Source organism: Peromyscus californicus, unplaced genomic scaffold (assembly GCF_007827085.1).
Source record: "Peromyscus californicus insignis strain IS unplaced genomic scaffold, ASM782708v3 Scaffold_8__1_contigs__length_139910024, whole genome shotgun sequence".
NCBI classification, from domain to species: domain Eukaryota; kingdom Metazoa; phylum Chordata; class Mammalia; order Rodentia; family Cricetidae; genus Peromyscus; species Peromyscus californicus.
The window spans coordinates 20,615,799-20,636,145 of NW_026294606.1; positions in this window are offsets into that span (position 1 = coordinate 20,615,799).

The window sequence follows — 20,347 nt, forward strand, 5'->3', positions numbered from 1 at the left end:
AGACACCTGCACTCAGGCCCGTGGTCCTAATCATCCTCTATGCGGACCTGCTGGGTAAAGCCACAAGGAACCCGAGAATGGGCTCCCACAAGATTTCAAACCTTTGTACATATTTTCAATAGGAAAAAAGACTCAGCTCACAGAATAACGGACATTATCCTGAAGTTATGCAGAGTGGCGCGGTTTCAAATTCAGTTTATCATCCATTTTCGCAGCACACAAACTACCTGTTCTGCGAGGACAACCTCATCCACTGGTGGAAAAAGCCGGCGGCGGGGGAGGTGATGGAGAGGCTGCACCGTCAGAAAGCAGCTCATGGACACTGAAGCTGATGGCTGAGCAAGGAGGCTTCTGGGTCCAGAGGAGACCAGAACTGAAACAAGATAAACAAGTGATGCCACGGCGTATGGGGAAGAGTAGGTGCAACGCAGATGTGTGTTCTCCGTGCAAGAGAAGATTGGGGTTTTCAAGGCTGACAGTTGTTGTCTGTGCAGTTGACATAAATTTTGCTAATGTTAATGGAAATGTACCAGTGCGATTTACCAAAATCATTTGCAGCTGTTGAGTTGGAGGGAAATAGAAAGCAATTGCGAAAAGAACCCACGAGGCCTCGTGCTCCTGTGTGCGAGCGAATGCATATTTTAAAACTTCTAGATGCGCACAATTTCCCTCTAATGTGCCAATTTTTACTCTTCTTTCCAGTTATTTCAGATGTGAAGAAACTACGGCAAATCCTAACATTCCAAAAGCCCGTCTGGAAGTCTGCCTTCTCCATTCTGAGGAGATACTGGCTTTTATTTCTCACACATATACCTCTTAGGAAAATGTGTCCTTTCTTTCTTCCTCACAGTGCTGAAGCAGGATATGTTATCTGTGGGAAGTCACAGTAGTCTTATAGTGTTCTGGAACATCCGAGGCCTTGCTTTCAGGCGAGGAGTGGCAATGCCCCAGGTTATGGGATGTTTCTACAGAGAAGCCTCAATGCAAAGAACATCCAAAGCTGGCCATGAAGGGTACAAGCCACAGCTTCTGCAGCCAGTGTTTGGAAAGCAAGCTGAGAGAGTTGGTGGCACATGGAAAATATCTCCCCAACAGAAACCTCTCCTACTGTGGAGAAGGTAATGAGCCACCTTCCACTTGGGGACTTCTCCCTGGAGCATCACCTCCTACTGGGGACCAAGTGTTCAAATACATGAGCGTATGAGGGACATTTATCATACAAACCACCACAAATCATCCAAGAATCACAGTAGTTTGTAGGCCAAAGGACTAGGCCAAATCCACAAAAAGCTAAAGCTCACGCTCAGTCTAAAACTCAAGAGGCAGGACAAGGACCCATAGAGCATCCCGGGATAGTCCTGGGGTGTCAGAACTCATTGGCTCACCAAGTTGGACTTTATTGCAACATTACTTTGGTGTGTTGTGGATTCCCTTTTTTCTGGGGTGAGTAGGACTGTGTGTGTGTGTGTGTGTGTGTAAAAATCTGGAGGAGTTGAGCCATCAACACATTCTATCTAACCTACAGGCAACTAAAACTTCTTTCTGATCCTGGAAAAATGACACTCATTGTGATTAGAAGGTGAACACACACACACACACACACACACACACACACACACACACACACACACACACACACCAGACACATTTCATTCTCTGGACTTATGACAGCCATCAAGCTTACCTGATTCAAGATGAAATAAATAATATCCACACAAGAAGTAAACTAAAGTTTGGGGTAGAAGTAGCCATTTCAGCTCTTCTACTAAAAGGCATGGCCTTGAAAGTGAGTAAGTGTTAAACTGTAGACTAGTAGGTGGGAAAGGAGGGCTAACAGATGATGGCTCAGTGTTAAGACAGCTTACCGATACTTCAGAGGATTTCAATGGCAGCTCACCAGGGTCTGTAACTCCAGCTTCAGGGAGTCTGATGCCCTTTTGTGGTCTCTGCAGGAAATGCATGCACATGGTACACACACACACTCTTGTCTGAGTTAGGGTTTCTATTGCGGTGATGAAACACCATGACCAAGCAACTTGCAGGGGAAAGGATTAACTTTGCTTACACTCCCCCATCACTGTTCATCACTGATGGAAGTCTAGACAAAAACTCAAACAGGGCAGGAACCTGGAGGCAGGAGCCAATGCAGGGGCCAAGAGGAGTGCTGCTTACTGACTTGCTCTCATGGATTTCTCAGACTACTTTCTTGTAGAACCCAGGACCACCAGCCCAGGGACGGCACCACCCACAATGGGCTGGGCACCCTCCCATCAATCACTAAGAAAATGCCCTACAGACTTATGTATAGCCCAATCTTTTTTTTTTTTGTATTGGACATTCAGTTCTTTATTAGACCATCAGGTGTTTTAGACAGACACAGTGAAACAGCTTCACAGAGTTAAACAAATGCAACATAAACAAAAGTAACACACCTTAAAATAATATTCTACAACACAGAAAGAACAAAAGAAAAAATCCTGCATTGTTTCAGGGTTTTACACAATGTTGAATGCTTTCTATATTCTTGAAGGAGGTCTGGCTGGCTGGCATGGATTCTCCCATGAAGTCTGGTTACTGCGTTGTAACTTGGCTCTTTTTTTTTTTTTTTTTTAATGCCGAATGCTGTTTATTGAAGAAGGGAGGAGGTCTTAAATACAGGGTATAGCCCAATCTTTTTTTTTTTTTTTTTTTGGTTTTTCGAGACAGGGTTTCTCTGTGTAGCTTTGCGCCTTTCCTGGAACTCACTTGGTAGTCCAGGCTGGCCTCGAACTCACAGAGATCCACCTGGCTCTGCCTCCCGAGTGCTGGGATTAAAGGCGTGCGCCACCACCGCCCGGCTTGCCCAATCTTATAGCATCATTTTCGCAATTGAAGTTCCTTCCTCTCAGATGACTTTAGCTTGTGTCAAGTTGACATAAAACTATGAAGAACACTCATATAGGCTCACACACATAAAAGAGAAGTAGATGGTACATGTTAACTGTCTGCAGTATACCCAGGGTTTTTCATCTGGGGAGGGAACTATTTTCATTTGGGGAAAGATTCTTCATGTGGGCCAGAAGTGCAGGCCTGCCCATCCACTTAATGCCAGTGGCCACCTCCATCTCATCATTATGACAACAGAAAGATGCTCCAACACAGTTCCAATGGTCCTCCTGGAGAGTATTGCATGGTCGAGCATTACTGAATGCAAATGCTTCCAACCAGCTGAATCCAGTCTTCTGAACTATAGTGTATGCAGTCCTGAAGTGAATAATCCATGGGAAAAGATGGAGTTTCTCTTATAGATACTAGACTGTCAAGCTTGACCGGCCTTGGCAACAGGTTCAGGACAACACTGAGTGACATATACATATAGAACAGAGGAAGAACATACAATGTGACATCACACAGTCTCCCGTATTCCTTCAAACATTTCCTCCACAATAGACAACACTGGATGAGCAGAGTTAAGCCACTGTTTCTCTCACTAGCTCTCTGCTCCGGAACTAAAACACCCCCTTTTCAACCTTGCCTGCTCACCGTTTCCCTGTGGCTTGCTCTCCTACCTTCATCCACAGAGTGGCTCATTTCTCCCTCTGACGGTGTCTTCATTTCCTGGGCACTGATGTTTGTGCTGCTCCTTCATCATTGGAACCCTAAGACACTCCCACTTAGGGATAGTGGCAGGATGTGTTGATAGAACATGAGATTCATACTTGATTATGATTGACAGAGAGATTGAAAAGTAGCCTTCGCCGTCTTCTTCCAGCCTGGCAATCTAACGAGCTCTTTTGCTCAGTTACTCAAAAACAGCAGAGTCCTGGGCTCTCCTGGCTTAATAAAATGTACCCCTTAGTAATTGCAAAAGGCAAAAGGAACTGTGAGCACTGGGCACCCTTCTGACACAGATGAAGCCTGGGGTTCCCCAGAGGGAGCCAGAGAGCTGCTGCCCAAAGCGGAGGGAGGGACACAGTGCTGAGTAGCCAGGACCTGCCAAGTCTGTGCTGCTGGCCTGCAGGGAGGAAGTGAAGTCCTGAATGAATGTGTGTTGTTGGCATGGGCACAGCCATGTCATAGACCTAGTGCCCGAGACCCATGGGAAATGGCTAAGCTTTTCCCCTAGTGTGATGTTCAGAGAGGTGGTAAAACCTTCCTCTGGTCTGATAGGAATGGTGGTAGTGTGTAGCTAGAGTTTTCCTGCCTGGCCCACAGTCAGGACAAATCTCTCTCACCCGCCAGTCCCACAGCCGCTCAGACCCAACCAAGTAAACACAGAGACTTATATTGCTTACAAACTGTATGGCCATGCCAGGCTTCTTGTTAACTGTTCGTAGATCTTAAATTAATCCATTTCCATAAATCTATACCTTGCCATGTGGCTCATGGCTTACTGGCATCTTCACATGCTGCTTGTCATGGCGGCGGCTGGCAGTGTCTCTCTGACTCAGCCTTCCACTTCCCAGAATTCTCTTCTCTGCTTGTCCCGCCTATCCTTCCTGCCTGGCTACTGGTCAATCAGTGTTTTATTTACTACCAATCAGAGCAACATATTTGACATACAGAACATCCCACAGCAGTAGGGTGTGCAAGTATGAGTGTTCATGAGAGCCAGCAACTGCGGCTTCCTCCGGCAGGATGCTACAGCCTGAGACTGCTGGCCGCAGACTCCTCCTCCTAAGGCTAGCCAGCTCCTCCCCTGTGCTGTACGTAAGTGATTGGCTGAGGGTTGATGAGGCTCCATCAGAGTGAACACAGGCCACCCTAACCTCAGCTTTTCTGCACATGTGTCTGTGTGTCTGTCTTTCCCTGCCACTCCAGTTAGGTTTCCAAGATCTCCCCACACTGGCTCTTTGGGGTTTGGCAACGGGTAACTGTACAGTAGAAAGACTGGGGAAAGACTGCCCACTGTGGTATAAGATTGAGAAGCCATGAAAGAAGATAAAACAGGAAAAGAAAATTCTTGGTGCAATGAATACCACAGGCAAAGAAAGACAAATGAGAAGTCAGAAAAACAAAAACAAAAACAAAACTCCCATCATAAAAACCTAATTTCTCTAATACATATATTTGCCTCCAATTTAATTTTTTAAAGACCATCAATCCATTTCAAAAATGGGCAAAGGATATCAACAGTTCATAGAAAAGTAAATATAAATTCCTCCTTAAGATTAGAAAAAATATGTCACTCATTAACAAAATACAAGTTAAACCTGCACGGATCCAGTTTCTCTTCTTCTTAGATTAGCAGTGACCCGGAAGTCCAGTGAGATACTCAGTGAAGTGTGGAGTAAAGTGAACTATTTATCACCCTGGGGGAATAAATTGGAGGCCTTCAAAGGTCAGCACAGTCACATCTATTAAAATTACAAATGTGCCTACCCTTTGACCCAGAAGTTTCATTTCTTAGTCCGTGTCCAATGGGTACCCCACACATTTGCAAACTGATATATGCACAGATTGCTTACTGAAACATGTAAGAGTGAAAGATTGGGGACTGTCAACATGGCCCTGAGAAGAAGGCACGGACAAGAAAATACTAGTCAGCTGTTAAGAAGGCTGAAAGAGCTCTACCACCTGCTGATAGAAAAAAAGAAATAAAAAACAAGGTCTGAAAGTACAAACAAAAAAAAAAAGAGGAGAAAAAAAGATGGTTTGTTGTAGCATGAATCTTAGAGGGTCTTATTAATAAAATCAAATCCGAGGCCAGGTATTGGGGTAAACGCTGGAAGATCAGAGAGACAGAACAAGCCACAGCTAACCTCACCTGGCCAACTTCTCAGCTGATCCTGTTTCCTCAGACTGGAAGCCTCTGAGTCCTCATCCAGAATGGGTCTCAGCTGAACTGCTGCTCGAAAGCCTGAAAGTTTAACCAGCCAAATGCTTCTAGTTTCTGGTCCTCACGCCTTATATACCTTTCTGCTTTCTACCATCACTCCCTGGGATTAAAGGCTCGCTTTCTGGGATTAAAGGCGTGAGTCACCATGCTTGGCTGTATCCTTGAACACATGGATTTCTGCCTCTGTAATGCTAGGATTAAAGGTGTGAGTGCCACCATTTTCTAGCCTTTGTATCTAGTGGCTGCTCTGTCTCTGACCCCAGATAAGTTTATTAGGGTGCACAATATTTTGGGGAACACAATACCAACACAGTTTGTTTACCTTGAAATCCTCCCTTTTCATCTTGTCAGTCTTACGTCCTCTGGCCCCAGGGCCTCAGACCCCCACACTCTTCCTCTCTCCTTCAGAGTGAACTCCAGACTTAAAGGCTCATATTCTGTTTGCAGTTGACACCAGCCTTCATCTAGACTTGAAGACCCTGCTCCAAGAACACTCTGAGATAAATGCAGATAGCTTATGTTACTGCTTGGAAGGCACAAGGCCTATGACCCGGGTGGTATAGCTTTCCAGGCCAGCTTGCACACAGTCTGACACACCCACATACCGTCAACGATCTTCCAGGGCCCCTAAGGCCAGCTGTGGGCGTCTAGAAATCATCACGTTTCTTTCCACATGGGATGAAAAGCTAGCCGTGGCAGAGGCTGTGCTAACTGCATAGGTAAGAGCTGTTCACGGATCAGGCGAAACCCTTTGAGGATACAAGCTTGCCACGAAGGGGGCTGTGATGGAAGAGGAAACCACAGCTATGGCCGTCAGTTATTTTCTGGTATGGATAGTGAAGGGGGAGTAAGAGTTGCAATGGAGGCTTGTTGGGGGGTGTGGGAGGGGGGCAGAAGGGAGCTGGTAGAGCCATAAAAGGAGCAGAGTGTGACCAGCAGAACCAAATTCTTGTAAATGGGATGCGCACTAGTGATCCAGTCCTTCCCCTGACAAGGACACAGAACAGGGGCATCGGGTCCCCAGCCAACTCAGTACTCAGTAGACTCCGTGACATGGAAGGCTGTTCTTAGGCAGACCCTATAAGATGTGTAAGTGATGCCTTTCTGGAAACCTCCTAGCAAGGCCACGTGTACACATCCAGGCTAATGACCCAGAGGATGCCAAACTAAACTTCATTTTCCATTTCAAAGGTTTTTTTCCCCGTGTTTGGGGGCCATGTGAAAGTCTTGGCACTTTACCCGGGGAGTTCTTACGTGCAGTAATAACGACTGTGTGCTTTAGGGTGTCAGAGCCCCATAGAACGTGCAAATGAGTCCCAAGGCAGACCAAGGAGTCAGGCACGGGGCACATCTGCTGGTTTTCCTCTCCAAAACCACCAGGACACTGTGATTCCCCTCAACCCCAACCCCCGACATATACCATGCTTGCCAAGAAAGCATTGCCCTGGTGACTGGTCATTGCCAGCAGGGGCCCACACATGGCTCCCCAAGTAGCAACTAAGGGAGACCTCTCACACACAAAGAATAGTTCCATGCATTGACAGGAATGGCGGCCAGACTTCTGTGGTTTGTGTGTGCTTAAATAAAAATTACAGTCTACTCTTGGACGGTACAATGAAAATGTAGGGTTTGGTTTTGGACTCTTAACTGCTTAATTGGTTCAATAACATCTGTCCTGAACTTTGAGCCATTACCCACCAAGTCACAGAGGGACCACAGGCTATGTGATTCCTGCCTCTGCCAGAAAGTGACATCACTCACATCTCTCTAAGAAGATCCTGCAGGTCTGTCCCAGTTCTGTTCCTGGAATCCTCTAACCCAATACCAACCTCGGGAGTCAACTCACCAAAATGTCGACAAACGTGGAGAATCATGTGAAAAACTTCATACATACAATGAACATTTGACTTTACCAGAAAAGCAAATGTCAATTAATTTGCCAATTGTCCTGGGCCACCAAATCCTGACCACTACCCCCACTAACCACTCACAGCCAAGAAGAAGAGAGAAGCAGAATAACATTCTCCTGTGAATGTCATCAGAATCAGAACAGAATCAACTTTCATCAAACCCTAACAAGAGATTAGAATGTACTGCTGGGGGAGCTGGGTGGTGGCATATGCCTGAAATCTCAGCACTTGAGATGCTCAAGCAGGAGGACTGTGAGTTTGAGGTCAGTCTGGGCTACATAATGAAACCTTGTCTCCAAAGTCTGTCAACTAGAGCTGGAGAGACGGTTCAGTGGTTAAGATGCTTGCTGCTCCACCAGAAGAGCTGAGTTCATGCTCCAGCACCCATGTCAGATGGCTTGCAACTGCCTATAACTACAGCTCCAGGGGATCCCAAGACCTCTTTTGGCCTTGGTGGGCACCAATATACACATGACATACTGATTCATAAATAAACTAATTAGTTAAAACCAGGAGATTATGATGGACAGGAGGTCGTGAATGTATGTCTCATGGAAAGGACTATTCACAAAGGCGTCTGGCAGACCCACAGCCTAACGCAATAGCCACTGCCGCCTTGTGTAAAATTACTCTTGCAAGGGCATCCGTCCAACAGCTGTTTAATCTTGGACTGGTGTCACTCTTGCTATTGATCCTGTCGCCAAGAATTATTGATCTGAGCATCCCCCATCATCCTCTTCATTTGCTAATAACAACTCCCCTTGCATCCACCTCCATGATCACCTATGGTTGCTAGGGCACACACATCTCCACTACAATGCTCTGCTATTTCCCGATGAGTTAAAGAACCCTTGGAGATTATTCCTCTGTGTTATCCAGGTGACATCCACCACCAATTCCTTGGCTAATTGTAAGGAATTCCAGAGCCCAGATGTTACCCAAGAGACTACTAGCTTATTCTACCTCTTGGATGAATTGGAAAATGAAGTCAGAACAAGCATAAAGAAAAACTGAGAGTATGTATCTTAAATGTCTCCAAAAGGGCATGCTGGTGAAAATTAAACTCTAAAACCCAATAAAGACTCCAAAATATGAGGCCCCCAAGTGTCATTGAAGGGGAGTTGAGACACTGATATCATGGAAAGCAGGAAGCTCTTCCAGTCTTCTTGTCTAGCCAGGCAACTGTCCCTATGCCCAGTCGCCAGGAGATACAGGGATTCCACTGAAGTGAAATGTGAACAGGAGGAGCTCTGCCAGGTATGCCAGAGAATGGAACATGGCACCCAGGGCAATGAATAAGAGTGCTCACGCTGGCCCTTAAGGCTTTGTCCTCACCCAGCTGTAAGGAGGATGGCAGCCTGGCAGTTATTCTCAAGCAGAAAATTGGACCATAACAGGGAAGAGATGTGTACCAAAGCCCCAAGTTTGAGCTGGTCCCAAGTAGAGAGATCACCGAGCTCTGAGCACAGACAGGTGGGCAGAGGCAAACAGAAGACCCCACGTGTTCCCACCTTCTGCACTAGGAGTTGAACAGGACTCTAGAAAACCGCACTGCAGAATCACATCAGCATTTGAAAATGGTCACTTTGGTGGCAGAAAGAGGCGCTACATGATTAAGGAGGTATGCCTGGGAAGGTTTAGTTAGACATACAGACGTGAGATGACTTTCTGAAGGACAGCGTACATGAGGAGGAGGAGGTGCAAGATGAGAAAGGATATGCAGGAAAAGTTCAAGCCAGAACATAGCCAAGCAGTCTCTCACTGACTTCTTCCACATCAGACTCCAGGCGCCCGAGGTCACCCTGTGACTTTACAGTTAATAGACCCAGAAAGACCTAAATGACTGACCACAAAGCACAGCACGAGTGGGCAGAGTGCTGACTGTGATATTTTCAACCCTTGGCCCATCTCTCACCAGGAAATGTCATTTCACTTTGAATTAGATGGGGTTTCCAGGAAATACTCTGGTATGCAGTGGAGCTGCGGAATAGAGGTCAACTCCACAATTATGAAACAGCCAGCTTTTTGGAAAGAACCAGAAGCCATCAACCATATCCTCAAAGAACAGCTAGAGTTAAAATGGCACCTGCACTTCTGTCACTGGAGACCACATGGGTGACTGTGATATGTGTGTATGGGAGGTGCTTTGGGGAGCTGAGCTCAGCTGGGAAACAACCCTACACAAGGGGGAAAGAAAAGGCAGGGTCTTCTACCAGCCCATCAACACAGAAGACTAGGCAACAATAAACACAGTGCATCTACAGTGACCCTCAGTGGGTCCCCCCCCATGACACGGACAGTTCTTGGACCATTTGTAGTAAGGACAGAACAGCACAAACCCCAAGAAAACTGATTCCACTTCTCATTCCACTTGCTACTTACTATGGCTTGAATAAAATTTGTCTCCTAAAGGTTCATGGGCTTTTGGCATGGTGTCTGATGCAATGGTGCTGAGAGATAGTAGAAACCTTTAAGGGATAAGACCCATGGGGGGATCATTGGGGTACCCTTCTCAGAAAGAAGTAATGCATCTTGTAGGAATGGCTTAGTGTTAGGGTTTGGATCTCAAGTATCATCCAATGGCCCAAATACTAGAGGTGTGGTCACCAGCCTGTTGGAAAGTGGTAGAACACCAAGAGTAGGGACCTGGTAGAAGGAGGTCATTGCCAGGAGGTGCCTAAGGGAAATAGCAGGACTCCCATCTCTTCCCCTCTGTTTACCACTACCATGAGGTGTGCGGCATTGGTCCATCACGATCTCATGCCTTGCCATGCAGTCCAAAAGCAATACCCTCTCATAGACTGAGCTCTCTGAAACTGTGAGCCAAAATAACTCTGTCCTCTTCAAAAGTTGCTTATCTCAGCTGTTTTGTCACTTGGGTGGAAAGCTAATGGTTAGCTACCATAAAAGTGAGTTTGACTTTCTGGGATATTTCTCACTTCCTCTCCCACAGTGTGACCTCTCTCATATGTGTTCCTGACATGTGGTGCTAAAGCGGGGAACTAACAAGGCAACTCCACGTAGTTTATCTGGTAGTTAAAAGAGGCTTATTTTGGGGTAACTTACAAACAGTAATAAAGGGGTCAGTTACAGGACCTGGGAGAGGTGAGGTACAGTGCAGCATGGTCCTCTGGAGAACTCCGACTTGGTCTGTGATCCAGCATGTAAGATCATGAGGAGCCAAGAGAGCTGGCACATATTCATCTCGGGTCTTAAGGGCTCCTGTCTTGACCATGCCCCAGGGGCAGGTCATAGGCTTGAGTGGCAGTTACTGGCTGCCTCACTAGGGGCAGTGCTTCAAGGTCAAGGCTGGAACAGCTACCCACTACATGGTGCAATCCACCATTTGTCCTCACTGGAATCTGAGGCTGGGGCTGGGTTCTTGGACCTCAGGGCTTTGAGCTAACAAAACCTCCTTTCTCTATAAAGTGCCCAGTCAGTCAAAGATACTTTGCTACAGCAACCTGAACAAACAAAGCATTCAAAATGACTGTAGTTATAATAATGGACAAATATGAATATTGTTCAGGATAACAGCCCTATGCAATGCCCAGAAGGGGCTGGGATGGAGAGGTTATCTGCCTAGGAGGCAAAAGTGTAGGAAGCCCCATAAGCTCAGCCATGGTGACCAATGCTACTCTTCTGAAACATCTTAAACAGCAAAACATGTATTAGAAATCTATGATAAACAAAACTTAATAATTCACACAAAGAAGTGAATATTGTGCTTCATATTGGAACCTGAAGGAAAAAAATGAAAAAGCAAACAAAGTATGATAAATAATAATAATGCTGGTTGCCTATTAATTTATAATCTTGGTATTTGATTCATCATGAATTTTATTTTTTTAAAAATATGACAGTATGGCTGGTCAGATGGCTCAGTGGGTAATGGCATTTGCTGGCAAGCCTAATGACATGAGTTCAATCCCAGGTCCCGTATGACAGAAGAAAAGAACCTACTCCCGCGGTTATCTTCTGACACGGACCTGCCACATGCTCCTACACACATATACAAACACACAAATAAGTAAATTTAATTAAAAATATAGCATTAAAACTTTTCCCCCTCAAGTAGTGACTCTTTAGACATCCCTTTAAATCTTAGGTTGTCCAAGGCTCATGGGGAAGAATTTGGACAGATTTGCATATATTCACCAGAAACTTTAGATACCCCACCCCATCCCAATACACACATGCACTCACATTTACACAAAAATGGCAAGGAAAAATTAAAAACCACTCAGAGACTGAAGCATGCTTCTTGTCCATTCATAGAGGTTATCCAGGGCATCTGTAAAACAACTTTTCTCATTTATCTTTTCAAGAGTCACGCTGTTCACCTTTAAACACACACCTGAGGTGGGCATTTGTAACAGGGCTGTGCACTCCAGTTGTGCTTACATATAGAAAGGGGAAAATCAATTTCAATCCCCAGAGGACAGAATTACTGGTGCAGAAGGTCACTAAATGTGAGCACTTGCTCAACGGCCTTGGAACAAGATCCCTGTCCGCATTGCTTCACTGCACTTCCACAGAAGGGAGGGGCAAGTGCAGAGACAAGCTCCCGCAGGGGGAGCGGAAGAGATGTGGTCTGTGCCAGCCAGAGGACAATCACACTAACTGCACAGGGAACAAGGCAAACACGTCCGTATGTGTGCACTGTGGAGCCATGGACTCGTGTTTGTACCTAGGGCTCTGGAGAAATCGGCCAAGACCGACTCCAGCCAGCTGAAAATATTACTACTGTAATTCTCTCAAGGTCATTTGTCAGAGCACGTTAGTACTCCCCAGGGGCTTGCTGCATAGATCAGATTTACCAAAGAGACATAATTCAGGCACTCTCGTGGGAAGCCCCTGAGCCTGGCGGCCATTTTGTTTATGTCCTTCCTTGCCAAGGGCATTCAATTCAGGCCATCTGTGGTCTACAGCAGGTACATGCTGAGCCTGGGGCTCCTGCCAGTAGATATTGCAGATCTGCCTCCCCTCTGGACATAGGCGGACTCATGCCATTTCTGTTGCCTTGGGGATTATTGTCAATATTTGACTGGAAACCACGTGAATGGGAACAAGAAATAAGGCGTGGAGGACATCTAGGCCAGTTCTATAGAAGATGTGTGAGTTTCCTCCTCCCTAGAACACTCACGGAACAGGGTCTCAAAGGAAGTGCCAGGATCCAGGAGTCACATGGAGCTGCAGACCAGAGTCTGGATCCTGGTTATGGACCTCGGCACACTCCTAAGCCTCTCTGAGGGTCACTTACCTAAGCTGTAAAATAAGGGAACATTAAGAGATGCAAGATACCTGGCACAAAGACTGTACTCCCCCGGGGTTGTTCACATCACACCTCCCCAAGCAGGGACCTGTCCCACAGTAGGGACTTTTCTCTTCTTCTCTTTAATGTATCCATTCATTTGTGTCCCCAGAATTCTAGGCTGCTTTGATGTCCTGTCATCACACTAGAGGCTTCTCATGGCCTTCTCTGTAGCATGCATGTGGCTGGCCTAGGGACTAGAGACAATGAGATTCCCATAAGAACAAAGAAGTCGGATGATAGCATTGTATCCCAGCCAGCATGACATCCAGCAGGGAGGCAATGAGAGGAAACTAACCATTGAGCTTCTCTCCCTCTCCCCCATCCTCCTCAACCCACAGCTGGCCCCAAAGCTGGCCTCGAAGCCAACCATGTCCTGGTCAGCCAACTGCAACCCTAAACCACACGAAGGAAGTGAGTGCAGAAGCTGAAGGAAGCTCAGCACAGCTATTCCCATGACCCCTCAAGAAAGACAGCGGGAGCCTGGGGGAGTGTACATGGGGCTCTGAGCTGAGGTCATGAGGAGTTCTAGTGTGCCTGGGCAAAGACATGGTGGCATTTTGTTTGTTGGTGGTGGTGGTGGTCAGTTGATTGATTTTGTTTTTGGTTTGAGCAAAGCCCAGGACTCATTTGCTGGCACTAGGAAAGAGGTGTAGGGAATGTAAGGCATGGCTGCCAATCTCTGTAGCATTCTGCCAACCTAAATAATAGAGAGACATTCTTCAGATAACAACGATACTGATTTGGGACAAGATGAATACTGCAATGGGAATGTAGAAGCTACAGTAAATCATAGATGTGGTTTGTTTGTTTGTTTGTTTGTTTGTTTGTTTTGTGTGTTTGTTTGTTTTTGTTTTAATTGAAGTGAAAGGAAAAATTTAAAGTCAACAGAGAGAGACATTCATATAAGTGCTGACTACAAAGTTCAATGGCTGAGCAGACCACAGGCAGGAGTTGGCATCAGCTGGTACTATCCTGCTTGGGCATGTGCTCTGCCAGGAGCATCTTGTCTGAATTGTAGTCTTAATGAGCATTAAAGATAAGCTCTGCTGCTGAGCTCTGTGCAGATGTGTGTGGTGTGCACACACAGGATGTTTGTAGAACAAGGGGCATTTCCCAAGTGCCTCAAGAACGTCCTTGACTCTACCAGGAAAACAGGAGTCCCTCCTCCTTCAGCACTTCTTGGTCCTTTGTTTGACTTTGTCTGATTGGGCCTGACAAGAATAATATCATCTCACTGTTCAGCCTTCACGCTTCCTGGGAGACATCACTGAGTGGCTGAGTCTAGAGTTAGGCCCTTCCTGGAATTAAGAGTCTGGTGGCATGGGCTTCCAAGTCCAGCAATTCAGGAGGCTAAGACAAGATGTTTAAGAAGGCCAGTCTGGGCTACAACGTGAGCTCAAGGCCAGCCTGAGCCTTTAATATGAGATCCTGTCTGAAAATGAAACATACAAAGAGGGCTGGGGATGTAGCTCAGTGAAAGAGTGCTTACCTAGGATGTGGGCCCTGAAAACGGACAAAAACACTCTTGAAGATTCTAGACCAGTGGTTCTCAACCTTCCTAATGCTGCGACCCTTTCATACAGTTCATCATGTTGTGATGACCCCAACCATAACATTGCTGTTTCTACTTCATAACTGTAATTTTGCTACTGTTATGAATCTTAATGTAAATATCTGATATGCAGGATATCTGATAGGTGCCCCCCGTGAAAGAGTCATTCCACCCCCAAAGAGGTCACGACCCACAGGTTGAGAATGGTTGCTCTGGGAAAGCTGAGAGAGAAAAGTCCTTCTGCCTTTGAAGTCTGCATGAGCATGGAAGCTTCCTGGAGCAGCAGGAACCTGGCTGGCCACCTCCATGGATTTTAGCTCATTGTTGAGGAACAAAGGGGTTTCTGAAAGCAGCACTGGGGTGGCAGAAAGGGGTTCCGTTCTCAAAATTCTCCAGAAATTAACTTATCACCAGGAGTTTCCATTGGCAAGATCCTCAGACTCAGTAGCAGCCAGAGCAGTGGTAGTCAGGCCTGGGTGGCCCAGGCAGAGACTGGGGAGCCACTCAAGGCAGCTCTTCTGAGGCTGGCATGAGGAGGATGTTCAGGGGCAGCCAGGGGCAGGAGAGAACCCACTAAGCATTAGGCAGATGTCTGGGATAAGGGAGGGGTGAGGAGAATGTAGTATAAAGAGTGTTTTTAACCAAGGTGGCTGCCCATATGCTCTGGCCCATGGAGAGTCTGGAGAAATAAAGTCACTCTAAAGACTTGTTGGTATCTGTTCAGGTTCTGAAAAGTTGACCAGAAGGTTCATAAAGATTCTTTGGGTCGGGTGGTGGTGGCGCACGCCTTTAATCCCAGCACTCGGGAGGCAGAGCCAGGCAGATCTCTGTGAGTTCCAGGCCAGCCTGGGCTGCAGAGTGAGTTCCAGGAAAAGCGCAAAGCTACACAGAGAAACCCTGTCTCAAAAAAAACAAAAAAACAACAAAAAAAAGATTCTTTGGATTTGGGTAAGCCAGAGTTAATGAATTTGACTGGGTTTTAGTGACTGGGTTCGAAGGTAAGATCCTCCCTCTAGTTCAGTTTAGGTCTAAAATGGGTGTAGATGGAAGTTTTCTTGTTTCCTACCTGGTCCTGGAGCTGCTCGGGTCCCACGTAAAGACACAAAGGCTTGTATTAATTACAAACTGTGTGGCCTATGGCTCAGGCTTCTTGCTCACTAGCTCTTTCACCTTAAATTAACCCATTTCTGTTCATCTATATGTTGCCATGTGCCGTGGAGTTACTGGTCTGCTGGCACCTTGTTGCTCTTTCCCAGGCAGGTTGGTGTCTCTCCTGACTCCAACCTTCTTCCTCTCTGTCTTCAGTTTGAATGTACTGCCTAACTTTATTCTGCCTCTCAGTTGACCAAACTGCTTTCTTTATCAACCAATGAGAGCAACACATATTCACAGCATACAGAAAGACATCCCACAGCAGATGGGCATATATATCTCAGTGGCAGCACATTTACCTGGTGTGTGAGAGACCCGCCATTCAAATGCAGACAGACAAACAAACAAATAAAATGGACCTGTGATGACTAGAAAGATGAACTGCCTCGTCTGATGCATGGGAGCAACGTCTGCTTCCTTTCTGTGTACTAATCAGCTCCCAGCCTGCCGAGAGGGCTCCACTGGCAAGCTGGGCTGCTGCTCCTCACAGTGGATTCCTCTGTTCTCTATAATGTGACCCTCCACGTTAGAAAGGAGAGGTAGAGAAAGATTCCCCTCCATGGCCCACTGCTGGTCAGCTACTAGGGAGCTGCGACTCTCTGTCCCAGTAGCTCTGGGGACTCAGGGAGGAAAGTAGGGAAGCTCCCAGGAGTGGGGCTCACTGAAGCCACATGGAGGAGGAAGTACCTTCTCTGTACTCTGTAGCTTGATAACAGACCCATCATGAAACTGCTTCCATTGGACGGCCTCCGGGCATCACTCCACTGCCACTCCAGAGGGCTTGTCCCCCCATCACGCATCTTCCATCCTCTAAGAGAAAGGACTACATGCAGAAGAAAGTGAGGCTGATAATTTAATGTAATTTTTGTACCAGCCTTTTACTTAAAATTCAAGCGTTGCTACTAACACCCATTTAACAAATGAGTCAATTGAGACACCAAGAGAATGACTATTGGTTTAATATGGTTGAGCTGAGTGAGTGATGGAGCCTAGATTCCAGTTCACGTCTGTCTGACTCCACCGCAATTTCTTTTTCAGACAGTGATGTATCCTGCCCATGTTGTATTGATTTATGTGTTACCCCTGCTGGGATTGCTTGTACTTTTAAAAGAAAGAGTCTGAAGAGAGGACGATGAAAGATGAATACAACAGATGACTTCCTGTCCTGAATGTCCACAACCTCACCCATGACAGAATAATGGCATTTCCAGAGTTTGGGTCTTCCTTGCAACAGATTATTTTTTTTTTCCCTTTGCTATCCTTGATCCAGCAGCAATGACTTCTGGGTACATATTTTGAGTTGTTTTTTTTTTTTTTTAAACGATGTCAACTTTTGGGATGAAGAAATGGAATGTATTGAAGGTGTTTACACAACTTCAAGTCAGCATACCAAAATAAGATTTTTAAAAACTGGGGCTGGAGAGATGTCCCAGTGGTTAGAATACTTGCTGCTCTTTTAAAGAATATTAGTTCTCTCTCCTAAACCCCACTTCTGATGGCTCACAGTCTCCTGTGATTCCAGCTCCAGGTAATTCCATTGCCTTCTTCTGGCCTCCCCAGACATCTACATACACATGCACACAGGGCATACACACACATAAATACAAATAAATCTTAAAGAGCGAAAAAAACTTCTGTGCAAGAACCAAGACCTGCCAAGCCAGAGGACTACTGTGATGTCGCTGTCACCGTTATGCATTATTACATTATAGTGCATTCCACCCACCCGTCCTCATCATCAGCTGGAGCATTATGATTAAAACAACCATTCATTTAAAAACACATTCCAGCCCAGTCCCTCCAGGGAACCTTTCCCTGGCTACTGGATAGTGAGATATGTTCTCACATGCTTGATGTTTTAATCACCTTAGATTTGAAAGCCTTATTTTGCTCATTCACTCCTTTCTGGAGCTTTCATAACAAAGTACCATGTGCTGGAGCCAGAAGTCTGATACGAGGTGCTGCAGAGCCGTGCTCCCTCTGTAGGCACTTGGGGAGGACTACCTCCAGGTTTCTCTCCTGCTTCCGGTGTCGCCAGCAATCTTCGGCATTTCCTGGCTTTGTGGGTGCATCACTTCCAATGCTACCTCTGACTTCACCAGGCCGTCTTTTGTCTGTGTGTCTATCTGTGCCTGTGTCCAAATTCCCCTCTTCTTATGTGGACATCAACCCAAGCCCCAGCACCTCATTGTACCTACATTTCCTTTCTCTTTCTTTCTTTCTTTCTTTCTTTCTTTCTTTCTTTCTTTCTTTCTTTCTTTCTTTCTTTCTTTCTTTCTTTCTCTCTCTCTCTCTCTCTCTCTCTCTCTCTCTCTCTCTCTCACTCTCTTTCTCTTCTTCTTCTCCTTCAACTTCTTTCAAAGATTTAATTTATTTATTATGTATACAGTTTTCTGCCAGCATGTATGCCTGCAGACCAGAAGAGGGTGCCAGATCTCATTATATATGGTTGTGAGCCACCATGTGGTTGCCGGGAATTAAACTCAGGACCTCTGGAAGAGCAGCTCAGATGCTCTTAACCAACTAAGCCATCTCTCCAGACCCCTAGTAAATACATTTTTAAAAACTTTGCTTCCAGAGTAGATCACAATCATAGGTACCAAAGGTTAAGACTTCAATAGATCTGTTTGGAGAATATAGTTAAATGCAACAACATACAAGACTAAGTACCAGTGTTCCACGTGGCAGTTATGACTGTATCTACAAGCCAATCAAAGCCAGCTGTTTGTTGTACAGCTGTTTTCTCTGAATTTGTACATTATTTCCTGGGATTGGGGGGAGGGAGGATTCATAAGATTCAGGAAACAAATTGACAAGATTCTGGAAGTTTGTGAAAATTACAAAAATCCATAAGTCCCTCCCCAAAATTATAACAGCAGGAAACAGTTGCTGGGAGACAGGACTCTCCAGTGAAGCTGACTGCAAATTGTGAGTCATCAGCCACAATGTAGTGGGCTTCTCTGTAATGGAGGTGCCTGGGAGTGAGACGTGCTACCAAGAGTAACCAAAATCAACTCATTGGGTGGACAAGCTAGACTTGTGTGGAATCATGTCTTTGGTCCTGTGGTGGGTGCCTGTCTAGGGCAAATAGATAACTGGTCACATCTTCCTAGGAGATTGCCACAAGACAGTCACTGTGTTTGCCGTCATGCCACTACAAAAAGCAGTTTGTAGTGACTGTCACCTTGGTATGTGGTAATAAGCCTCAGGAGAGACCATGCCACCATCCTTCAAGCCCTGGTGCTGGTGGCTCCCTCACATATGCATAAGCTGGCTCCTGCTGGGAAGTCACCAGCTCATTCCTTTGACTCAATGGGGCTGTACACCTGACCACACACACTCTTGGGCTCACAAGGAAATGTTCCCACTTCTTCTTCTGAGTCCACAATCCACAGGCATGTAACATGGCCTGTTTCCAGCTTCACTCCATGCCTACACGTCTCCTCCCACTACCCCCTGCCAATTGGAAATAGTGATACACAGCCATCTCACAGGGCTGCTGGGCAACTTAATTAATGTTTGTAAAGCACTCTGAGGTCTTCAGATAAAAACTGCTGTGTAAGTGCAAAATTATTATTAGTTCTCAGCCTCCTGTCCCTTGACTTCTGACATGGCCTTTGTTGTTCCTGATGGGCGTCGTTGACAGGCTGTCCAGCTGACTTTGGGGGAGACCTGGCAAGTACATACATACTTACAGATTGTTTTCTCCCCCTTTGAAAAAAAAAAAAAAACCTTCCAACTCTGTGGGGCGTCTCAAAGCTCTTCAGTGTGTGAATTTCTCCCTACTTGCCTCTGCTAAGTACTATAATCTGCGTCAATTGGAAGAAGCAGTCCCTCTTATAATGAAGCAAAAACAATATCCCTTTCAAATGCAGAATTCAAATGAACCACTAAGTGAAGTCCAGTTCCTCTGCCCAGAGGGATGCTGAACGTGATTACGCATGAAGAAGAGAAGAGAATGGAAGACTTGCTTTAGTACCCAAGTCCCACCTCCTTCCCTCACCCTGACTTCTCAGGAGCCATGGAAACAGACACACCCAGCCTAGATGATGTTTTCCTGGTAGTCCCCCGGGACCTAACTGTGCTCTGCCTGGAATCTCATGGGGAGAATGAAATCAAGAAGTGGAAAGGAGAAGAGAGATGTGCAAGTGAAATGCGTTGGCTCTGAAGGACAGGGGCTGGGTGTGATTTATGAAGGTCTGAAATGAGCGAGGCTGTACACTGTTTGCCTTTCTCCATCACACATTCATACTCATTCCCCAGAACAACCCATCACGCAGCCAAGAAGGTGTCACTGGGCTTATCATCCTACTAGTGTGTTTATTCTGATTTAGCTACTTTTAAAAATTAAGGAGTAATTGCATAACACAACGTCAGTTGGGCAGAAGTGAAAAGGTAGAGAACCAAGGAAGGAATCTGGTATCAGTTATGCGGTTGAAAACACACCAAAAAAAAAAAAAATGAACCAAAAGAACTCAGATGATGCATGCTGTGTTCTACAGGACAGCTGGTCAAGCATAGTAAATACCATGTTATATAAGGAGAGTGGACAGTAGGCATATCCTTCTAGGACAGAAAAGTGGAAGTGGAAGTAAAGA